Raw genomic sequence first — 10194 nt, forward strand, 5'->3', positions numbered from 1 at the left:
ACATGGGACATTCTCCAGGATAGACTACATGCTGGCACATAAAACATACCTCCATAATATCAAGAGGATAGAAATTTTGCAGACTACCTTCGCTGACCACAAGGCTCTGAAATTATTTGTGAATTCCAAAGGGACTCAGAAGAAAAACTTTAACAACTGGAAGTTAAACAGCCTCATACTCAATAACCAGTGGGTCCGAGATGAAATCAAGGAGGAAATCAAAAGGTTCCTGGAAACAAATGACAATAAAGACACAAACTATCAGAACTTATGGGACACAGCAAAAGCAGTACTGAGAGGAAAATTTACAGCTTTGCAAGCACACATCAGGAAGGAAGAAGGAGCTTACCTGAGTAGCTTAATAACACAGCTATTAGAACTAGAAAGTGCTCAACAAAAGGGCCCAAAAATAGGGAGACAGAAGGAAATAACCAAGCTGAGAGCAGAAATCAAAAAAGTGGAAACCCAAAAACAATCCGAAAGATCAACGAAAGCAGAAGTTGGTTCTTTGAAAAAATAAACAAGATTGATAAACCACTGGCAAAACTAACAAAGAAAGAGAGAGAAACTTGATAACTCATATTAGGAATGAAAAAGGAGAGATCACTAGTGATATGACAGAGATTCAAAGGGTAATCAGAAACTACTTTGAAAAACTCTATGCCACTAAAAATGAGAACCTGGAAGAAATGGATAAATTCTTTGACTCTTATAATCTTCCACAGTTGAATGAAGAGGATGTAGCATATCTAAACACCCCCATCACTATTGATGAAATTAAAACGGTAATCAAATGTCTGCCCAAAATCAAAAGCCCAGGCCCAGATGGATTCACTAATGAATTCTTTCAAACGTTCCAAGAGGATTTACTACAAATCCGGGCAAGACTCTTTCATGAAATTGAACAAATGGAAACACTTCCAAATAGGTTTTATGAAGCCAACATCACATTTTTACCTAAACCAGACAGAGATGCTACAAAAATAGAAAATTACAGACCAATATCGCTGATGAACGCAGATTCAAAGATCCTCAACAAAATCCTGGCAAATAGGATTCAATGCCTCATTAAGAAGATCATCCACTACGATCAAGTAGGTTTCATACCAGGAATGCAAGGATGGTTTAACATCCCTAAATCTATCAACGTAATACACAACATCAACAACAAGAAAAATAAAAACCACATGATCATATCAATAGATGCAGAGAAAGCATTTGATAAGGTCCAACATCCATTCTTGATCAAAACTCTCAGCAAGATGGGAATGGAAGGAACTTTTCTCAATATAGTTAAGGCCATCTACCACAAGCCAGTGGCAAATATTAATCTCAATGGAGAAAAACTGAAAGACTTCCCTCGAAATTCTGGCACAAGACAAGGCTGTTCTCTCTCACCACTCCTATTCAATATAGCACTGGAAGTACTCGCTATATCGATTAGGGAAGAAAAAGATATCAAGGGAATCCAGATAGGAAAAGAAGAAGTCAAGTTCTCACTGTTTGCAGATGACATGATACTCTACTTAGAAAACCCTAAAGACTCTACCAAAAAGCTTCTAGAAACAATAGACTCATATAGAAAGGTGGCTGGCTACAAAATTAACACACAAAAATCAATGGCCTTTCTATACACCAATAGTAATAAGGAAGAAATGGACATTAAGAAAACAACCCCATTCAAAATAGTGTCACACAAACTCAAATATCTTGGAATCAACTTGACTAAAAATGTGAAGGACATATACAAAGAAAACTATAAAACTCTGCTCCAAGAAATAAGAGAGGACACCTGGAAATGGAAACACATACCCTGCTAATGGATTGGCAGAATTAACATAATCAAAATGGCAATACTCCCCAAGGCATTATACAGATTTAATGCTATCCCTCTAAAGATACCCATGACATTCTTCAAAGAAGTGGATCAGGCACTTTTGAAATTTATTTGGAACAATAAACACCCTCGAATAGGTAAAGCAATCATTGGGAAAAAGAATATTGTTAGAATTACTTTCCCCAACTTTAACCTTTACTACAAAGCAATAGTTATCTAAACAGCATGGTACTGGAATAAGCACAGGCCCTCAGATCAGTGGAATAGGCTTGAATACTTAGAAAATGTTCCCCAGACATACAATCACCTAATTTTTGATAAAGGAGCAGGAAATCCTAAATGGAGCAGGAAAGCCTCTTCAACAAGTGGTGTTGGCACAACTGGATAGCCACTTGCAATAAATTTAACTTAGACCCCCAGCTAACATCATGTACGAAGGTATAATCCAAATGAATTAAAGACCTCGATATCAGACCCCAAACCATAAGATATATAGAACAACACATAGGCAAAACAGTCCAGAACATTGAGACTACAGGCATACTCAAGGAGGAAACTGCACTCTCCAAGCATGTGAAAGCAGAGATTAACAGATGGGAATATATTAAGCCGAGAAGCTTCTGCACCTCAAAGTAAATAGTGCCCCGGATACAACAGCCACCCACTGAGTGGAAGAAACTATTCATCCAATAACCATCAGATAAGGGGCTAATCTCCAGAATATACAAGGCAGTGACAGAAATTTACTAGAAAAACATCTAATCCCATGAAAAAATGGGGAGAAGAAATGAACAGACACTTTGACAAAGAAGAAATACAAATGGCCAAAAGACACATGAAAAAATGCTCCACATCACTAATCATCAGGGAGATGCAAATCAAAACAACGATGAGATACCACCTCACACCACAGAGAATGGCACACATCACAAAGAATGAGAATAAACAGCGCTGGCGGGGATGTGGAGAGAAAGGAACTATTATCCACTGCTGATGGGAATGCCGTCTAGTTCAACCTTTATGGAAAACGATATGGAGATTCCTCCAAAAACTTGAAATCGAGCTCCCATATGATCCAGCTATACCACTCCTAGGAATATACCCGAGGAACACAAAAATACAATACAAAAACCCCTTACTTGCACCTCTATTCATTGCAGCAGAATTTACCATAGCAGGACTCTGGAAACAACCCAGATGCCCTTCAACAGACGAATGGCTAAAGAAACAGTGGTACATACACACAATGGAATATTATGCAGCTGTCAGGAGAGATTAAGTCATAAAATTTTCCTATACATGGATATACACGGAATCTATTATGCTGAGTGAAATTAGTCAGAGAAAGAGAGAAAAACGCAGTATGGTCTCACTCATCTATGGGTTTTAAGAAAAATGAAAGTCATTCTTGCAATAATAATTTTCAGACACAAAAGAGAAAAGAGCTGGAAGTTCCAGCTCACCTCAGGAAGCTCACCACAAAGAGTGATGAGTTTAGTTATAGAAATAACTACATTTTTAACTGTCCTAATAATGGGAATGTATGAGGGAAATGGAAAGCCTATTTAGAGTACAGGCAGGGGTCGGGTGGGGAGGAGGGAGATATGGGACATTGGTGATGGAAATGTTGCACTGGTGATGGGTTGTGTTCTTTACATGACTGAAACACAAACACAATCATGTATGTAATTTAGGTGTTTAAATAAAATATAAAAAAATCATTAAGAATAGTGGTCCATGTGATATGGCTCTTGGTAGGTCATTTATCTTACACAAGGCTGACCTGAGATTGTTCACTGGCACACCATCTACTCCCCAAAGCTCCACCCAGAGTAACTAATTCCTGAATGCATATCAAGGAAAACCCCTCAGCATTGCGGAGTGTGACCCCAAAAGAAAAATTAGTAAGGATAAGGAAAACATAAATAATTAACCACATTGCACTTACGGGCATTCATAGCACACCTGCTCAACATCATCAATGTAAAATTCTTAACAGAATACATACAGAACTTTCTCTAAAATAGAAAATATTCGCAGTCTTAATAATGTCTGTTTTTTCTTTAAGCATCTTTAAGCGACTTTATGTAACAAAACTGTTTTTCTTTTTAGAAGAGTTTATTTCTGAATCTTTGAATAAAATAAAACTGAAAATTTCCCCAAATATTTGCAAATCAATATTTGTCCAAAATTACTAAATCAAAAGATACCTGCACACATATCTATGTTTATTGAACTACGTTTGATAGTATCTAAGATCTGGAAATAGCTCAAGAGCCCAATAATAGTTGAGTGCATAACGATGTAAGATATTTAAAAACATGTAATGTATATACACAGGAATACTATTTAGGTCTAATCAATAGTAAAATCTTGCCTTTAATTACACCTTGGAATGACCCAGGGGCATTGTGATAAATGGTATAAACCAGAAAGAGAAAGACAAGTACCCGAGGCTCTTACTCATTTATGAAACCACAGGAAATAAAGAAAGTGTTAGTACATTTAGTGAAAAGAATCCTTGGACTCTGTCCACAGACCTGAGATTCGTAAGTGGGGCCAAGGAGTAGACAGACAGCAGGATCCGATGGAAGGTGGTAGATGACATTTACACTTTGGTGGTGTACGTTGCCTGGCATGTTTTACCTCTGAAACATATAGTTATGCTCTTGTAAAACAATCTTAACTGATCGAAAGGAAATGTAAACCAACATTTATAAATAAACCCCAATCTAACATGAAGTCTTAACTAAGCAAAGCATCGAAAATTGACAATTAAATACAAACAAAATACAACATGATATTGTGTCCATATATAGTGACATAATTACTACGGTCAAGCTAATTAATATATTCCTCACATTTATTGTTTTTGGTGGAGAGACCATTGAAGGAGATCTAGATCCTCGGCTATATCTTTGACCTTAGAATTGATTGCTCAATAATGCCAGGAGCATTCCCTGAGTACAGAATCAGGAGTGATCCCTGAGCATCCCCAGTGTGGCCCAAACAGTTCTCCCTGCCCCCCAAAAGGTAAAGATGTTCAATCTCATAGCGTTTGGCTAAATCTTAAACATCAATAAATAACAGTTAAAATTATCCAATGCTGGCAAGGGTGTGGGAAAACTGCATCACATACTATTAGCAAAAATCTGAATTTATATCACCCTCAAATGGTTTGATAGTTTGTAATATAACTAAATGTGCAATTTATGTCCTCAAAATTGTGCTAATTGAGAATAACAAGTTCAGAATTCACTGGCTCCTTTGCACACTTTATAGCTGAGGACCTTCTGCTGTGAGCCCACCCCAGCCCACCCCCACAGCTGCTCTCCTTTCCATCACAGCCAACTCTTTCCCACCTTCAGAGCTTCCGAAGAACTCACACAGAGACAAAGATGTTTCACATGAGTTTTTTTTTATTCATCATCATCAGAGACCCAAGTGGGAACACTTGATTGGGAAGTTTGCCTTTACTTAAATCAGAGCTGGGAAAGTAGTATATAGTTGAGTCTTTACTCTGAAAAGGATGTTGATTCAGAATCATATGTAAGTAATGAAATTGAGGACAAGGTGTCAGACCACCCTTTGCATCAGTGGGGTTATTTGCCTTTTGGACTGGTGCTTCTTTTGCTCTCTGAGGGGCTGGGCACTACCTCTGGTTCTGATAGCCAGGCAGAGGTCTCCATCAAGGTTAGGCAGTGGTAGCAAATAGAAAACATTTTTGGTGGCCTTTTCCTCCATTCCCTTTCTTTGTTTGGAGACCTGGAATGAAACGAGAAAAGGACATTGGGGTTGGCAAGAGAATGTGGGTTGGGGGGACTGGGGTCAATGGAACGGGGCAGGTACCAGGGCAGGGCAGGAGCCGAGGGATAGGGCATTGCTGGGAATTGGAGGTACTTAGGTGGCATCCTTGTTTGATCAAGGGGTCGAAGTAGATGCCTTCCTCCTTTCTATCTCCCGGGAGCTCAAAAGAGACTGTCTCATGGCTCGTCTAGTCCCCTGGGAGCTCGAGGATGCCTGGTCATGGCTCGTCCAATGTCAGAAGATGCCTGGCTCATGGTTGATCCTGTCTCTCTGGAGCTCGAAGATGACTGGATCAAGGTTTTTCCTGTCTCTCTGGAGCTCAAAGATGACTGGCTTATGAATCGTCCTATCTCAGGCTAAAGGGGTGGCAAAGGAGGTAAAGCTTTTGCTTGCCTAAGCTAAGGACAGAAGGCAGATCGATCCTGACATCCAATGTGTCCCCAAAGCCAGGGGCAATTTCTGAGTATATGGTCAGGAGTAACCTTTCAGCATCACAGAGTGTAGCTCAAAACCCAAAAAGAATAAAAAAAATTCTAACTAAAATTCTAGGTGAGACTTTGAAAAAGTGAGATAGATTTCTATATGACTCATACATGAAATCATGAATCCATGTTACACAGTGACTGAAAAAATGGGGAGTCTGTGTGCCATTATTCAGTCACTTAAAGTGATTATATAGTTCTATAACAGCCTGGAAAACTACTGGAAGTGACTTCGTAAGAACCTTGACTGGGTAAGATTAATGGTGACTAGGGTCACCTTCTTTAACTATTTTATTTTGTTTTTGGAGTACATCTAATGGTGCTGCTGTATGTTTTCTGAAGAATCACACCTAATTGTCTTGGGGGAAAAAATAAGCTGCTGGGGTGTGGTAGAATTCAACATGAGCTGTCCTAGTGCAAGGCAGCAACTACAGCCTATATCACTGATCTGTCCTCAGGGGGAAATTTTAATGTGAATTAATGTGTCTGTACTTAAAACTTTTCTCACTTTAAAAGTATAGCCACTCCCAGAAATACTCAAGAATTACTCTTGGCTCTGCACTCAGAAATTACTCCCAGTGATACTCAGGTGATTATATGAGATGCCCTGGACACAACGCAAATAGGTCTTGTGCAAGGCTAGAGCACCCCCAGTATACTACTGCTCTGATCCCATACTTAAAAATATTGTAGCAATATTGCAGGGCTGCAGAGATAATATAGCAGGTAAGGTGCTTGCCTTGTGTTAATCTAACCCACATTCAATTCCTGGAAGTCCATATGAACCCCTGAACCCTGTCAGAATTTCCTGAACTAAGCAGGGTGTAGCAGAAGAATGAGAGTAAGAGAAAAAGAAAGGAAGTAGGAAGACAGAAAGAAAGAGAGAAAATTAATGAAAGTATAATGCAATGGAAAAAATGTATGACATGAATGAAGGGAAGGTACCTGAATGAGTTACCTGGTAGTTGACAAAATTCAGTCACTTTCTCCTTTGCTCTGCATAACTGGTGACTCTGTTGTGTAGCTACCTGATGTCAGAGGCTAGTGCCTTACCAAGTTTTTCAAGCCCCAGCAAGACAAGCACCAAACTCCTTCAGACACCTCCTCCAAAAAATTTCCCTTAATCCCCTCCTGCAAGATCTCCCCAAAACTACTTGTGACCTCACCACCCTCCTCCAAATCCCAACTCCACTCCACCAAAACACCAAAATCCTCCTCCAAACCTCCCCCAGCTTTCTCTAGAATGTCCACTGACTCCTCTCAAACCTGAAAATTTCCACCCAAACATTTCTGGCCCATCCAAAATATGACAAAATCCATATAAACTTTCCCTAAATTCCTCCCAAACCTGTAATTTCCTCAAAAAAGAAAGTTCCCAATCTTCCCAAACCTGTCACAAACTACTCCAAGGCACTCACTCTCAACTTTAAAACCTCCTACTCTCCTCCTAAAAATGCCTCCTTCACACAGGAACTCAAATCCACCAACAGAACTTCCCACATATCACCAAAAACCTGCTCCTTTTTCCAAGAACTCCCACTTCCTCAGAAACTCCCCATTTATCACTGAAACTTCCATACCCTCCTCCCAAACCTGCTCTCCTTAAAGAATACATCAGACCCCTCTCCAAAATTTCCCTACCCTCCTTCAACAGCAGCCCTTCGTTCTCAGGGCCTCCAATTCTCCTCACAAACCTCCCTAAATACCTCCCAAGACTGTACATCCTCCACAACCTTCCCTCCATTCTCCAAGATTGACCTACCCTTCTTCAAAGCTGTTTTCTTCTTGTCAATACCTACCCTTCTCTAATAACAATAACCTAAACAGCAACCTCCATAAGCTCCTCAGATACCTTCTAACGTTCATATATGCCTAAAAATTGCCCTTCTTCGCACAATACTAATTAAACCCTCCAAAATATCACCCTTATCTTTCCAACATTTTCCAAGCTCCTCAAAATCCTACCCTACACCCCCAATACATGACAAGATCCTCCAAAAGCTCCCCAGATACACCCCCAGCCTCCACAGTCTCCACCAAAACCTACTCTTCTTCCCCTAAACCTCAAACCTTCCTCCAAACCTTGCCACATATCTCCCAAACCTGAACCCTCCTCATTCAACATACCCTCCATTCTGAAGACTCCACACATTTCAGCAAAACTTGTCCTATTCCTCTTAGACCTCAATTCTGTCCTCCAAAACCTGCTGTTCTTCCTTTAGACCTCGACACACTTCCAAACCTGTCATAAAAATAAAACATTCAACGAAAACGAAACCACATACCCCTCAAGCCTCTGCACCACCTCTAAGCCTGCCCTTTTCCCCATCACATGCAGACAATCCTGCAAAACCTCCTTGCATTCTTCCCAAACCTTTGTAACCTCCAATAAAAACTGCAGTCCTTCCTCCTCTCACTGCTCTCCAAAATCCCTCCGATACCTGCCAAGGCTATGTAGCCTCAAAACAGGCCCTCCTTCAAATAGTGCTGTACTCTTTTCCAAAACCTGTTCAACCTTCCAGCAAGACTTCAGTTTTATACACCAAAACCTTAACTCATTCCCCAAAGCCTACAACCCTCCTTCCACAAACCCTGCATACCTCCCAAACCTCATTACTTTCCTGCAAAACATGCCCTCCCAGGGGCTGGGCGGTGGCGCAAGAGGTAAGGTGCCTGCCTTGCCTGCGCTAGCCTTGGATGGACTGCGGTTTGATCCCCCGGTGTCCCATATGGTCCCCCAAGCCAGGAGCGACTTCTGAGCGCATAGCCAGGAGTAACCCCTGAGCGTTACCGGGTGTGGCCCAAAAACCAAAAAAAAAAAAAAACATGCCCTCCCAGATCCTAGACCTCCCCACCTTTCTACAAAAAATTTCTTCCACCAATTCTCTCTTTCCATTTCTCCTTCTCTACTTTTCTTTTCTCTTATCCCAAATCTTTCTTCTCTCATCTTCAAATCATTCCTTTCTTTTTTCTCTCCTTCCTTCTCTTGCAAACCTGCCCTATTACTGCATGACATCCTCAACCTTTTTCAAATCCTGCCCGCCTTGTAGATACTAATACTTCTTGAAAATTCCCCAACTCCCAAACCTCTTTTTTCCCTCTAAAACTTACTTGATTCCTGAAAGCCTTCCTTTCTCTCTTCCTTTCCTCCTCCAAATACTACTGTCCTTCCCACATGTCCTCAATTCTCCAAAATCTCTCCATATACCTCCTAAAACACTGTACCATGTCCCAAAGCCTAGCCTCCACTTCCAAGACCAACAATTCCTGCTCTAGAACCTGCCCTTCGTCATCCATGACTGCCATTCTTTCCTCCAACTCCTACCCTCCTTCCCCAAGATTCCCCAACATCCTCCAAAACCTCCCCAAATACCTCCAAAACCTCCATGCCCTCGCCTAAACCTGCAGTCCTTCACCAAGTCCTTGCCAGCCAGCCATCGCTAAATCTTTCTTTTTTCCTAGGTAGAGCACCATCCCTTGAATACTTGCTCTCCTTCTTCCCAAGAAAACTTGATATTCTTTCCCCCAAACTCAAACACCATTCTCCAAAACCTTTCCACATATAAATTAGTCTATTTAAAGGCTATTTAAAGTATCACATTGTTGGCATTGTGTATATACATTTGTTTGGAGATAAGTGGAAGTGAAATTATTCTTTAAAAAGGAAAAAAGTGTGCTCACTTCGACAGCACATATTTTCAAACTTGGAATGATACATAGAAGATTAGCATTGGCCCTGTCCAAGGATGACATGCAAATTCGTGAAAAAAGTGGGAAAAAGGAGAAAAGATTAATAAAAATGTACAGTGATATTCAATTTTGTCAGAATTATTGTGTCTCAAAAGGAGGTCATCAATTAATAGTCAGAAGGTTTAGTGAGGTCTTTTTACTCCTACTGATCATTCTGTTACCCTTTTCTTTCTGAACATAAGGTGACTTTTAATAAACATTGCATCTAAATTGGTGTGTTCTATGGGAAAAGAAAACATTTTAAAATTTATAGTTTTTTTGGAAGTTCAATCACTTTAGTGACTTGGAGGCCTTTGTGGAGCATGGTTTCAGATGCCA

General features: G+C 40.3%; 1 pseudogene; it reads left to right on the forward strand.

The window, feature by feature from the left end:
* Window positions 1–9799: 9799 nt before the first annotated feature.
* LOC126000396 (uncharacterized) lies at window positions 9800–9921 on the forward strand (annotated as a pseudogene).
* Window positions 9922–10194: the final 273 nt, after the last annotated feature.

Source organism: Suncus etruscus, chromosome X, assembly GCF_024139225.1.
Source record: "Suncus etruscus isolate mSunEtr1 chromosome X, mSunEtr1.pri.cur, whole genome shotgun sequence".
NCBI lineage: Eukaryota > Metazoa > Chordata > Mammalia > Eulipotyphla > Soricidae > Suncus > Suncus etruscus.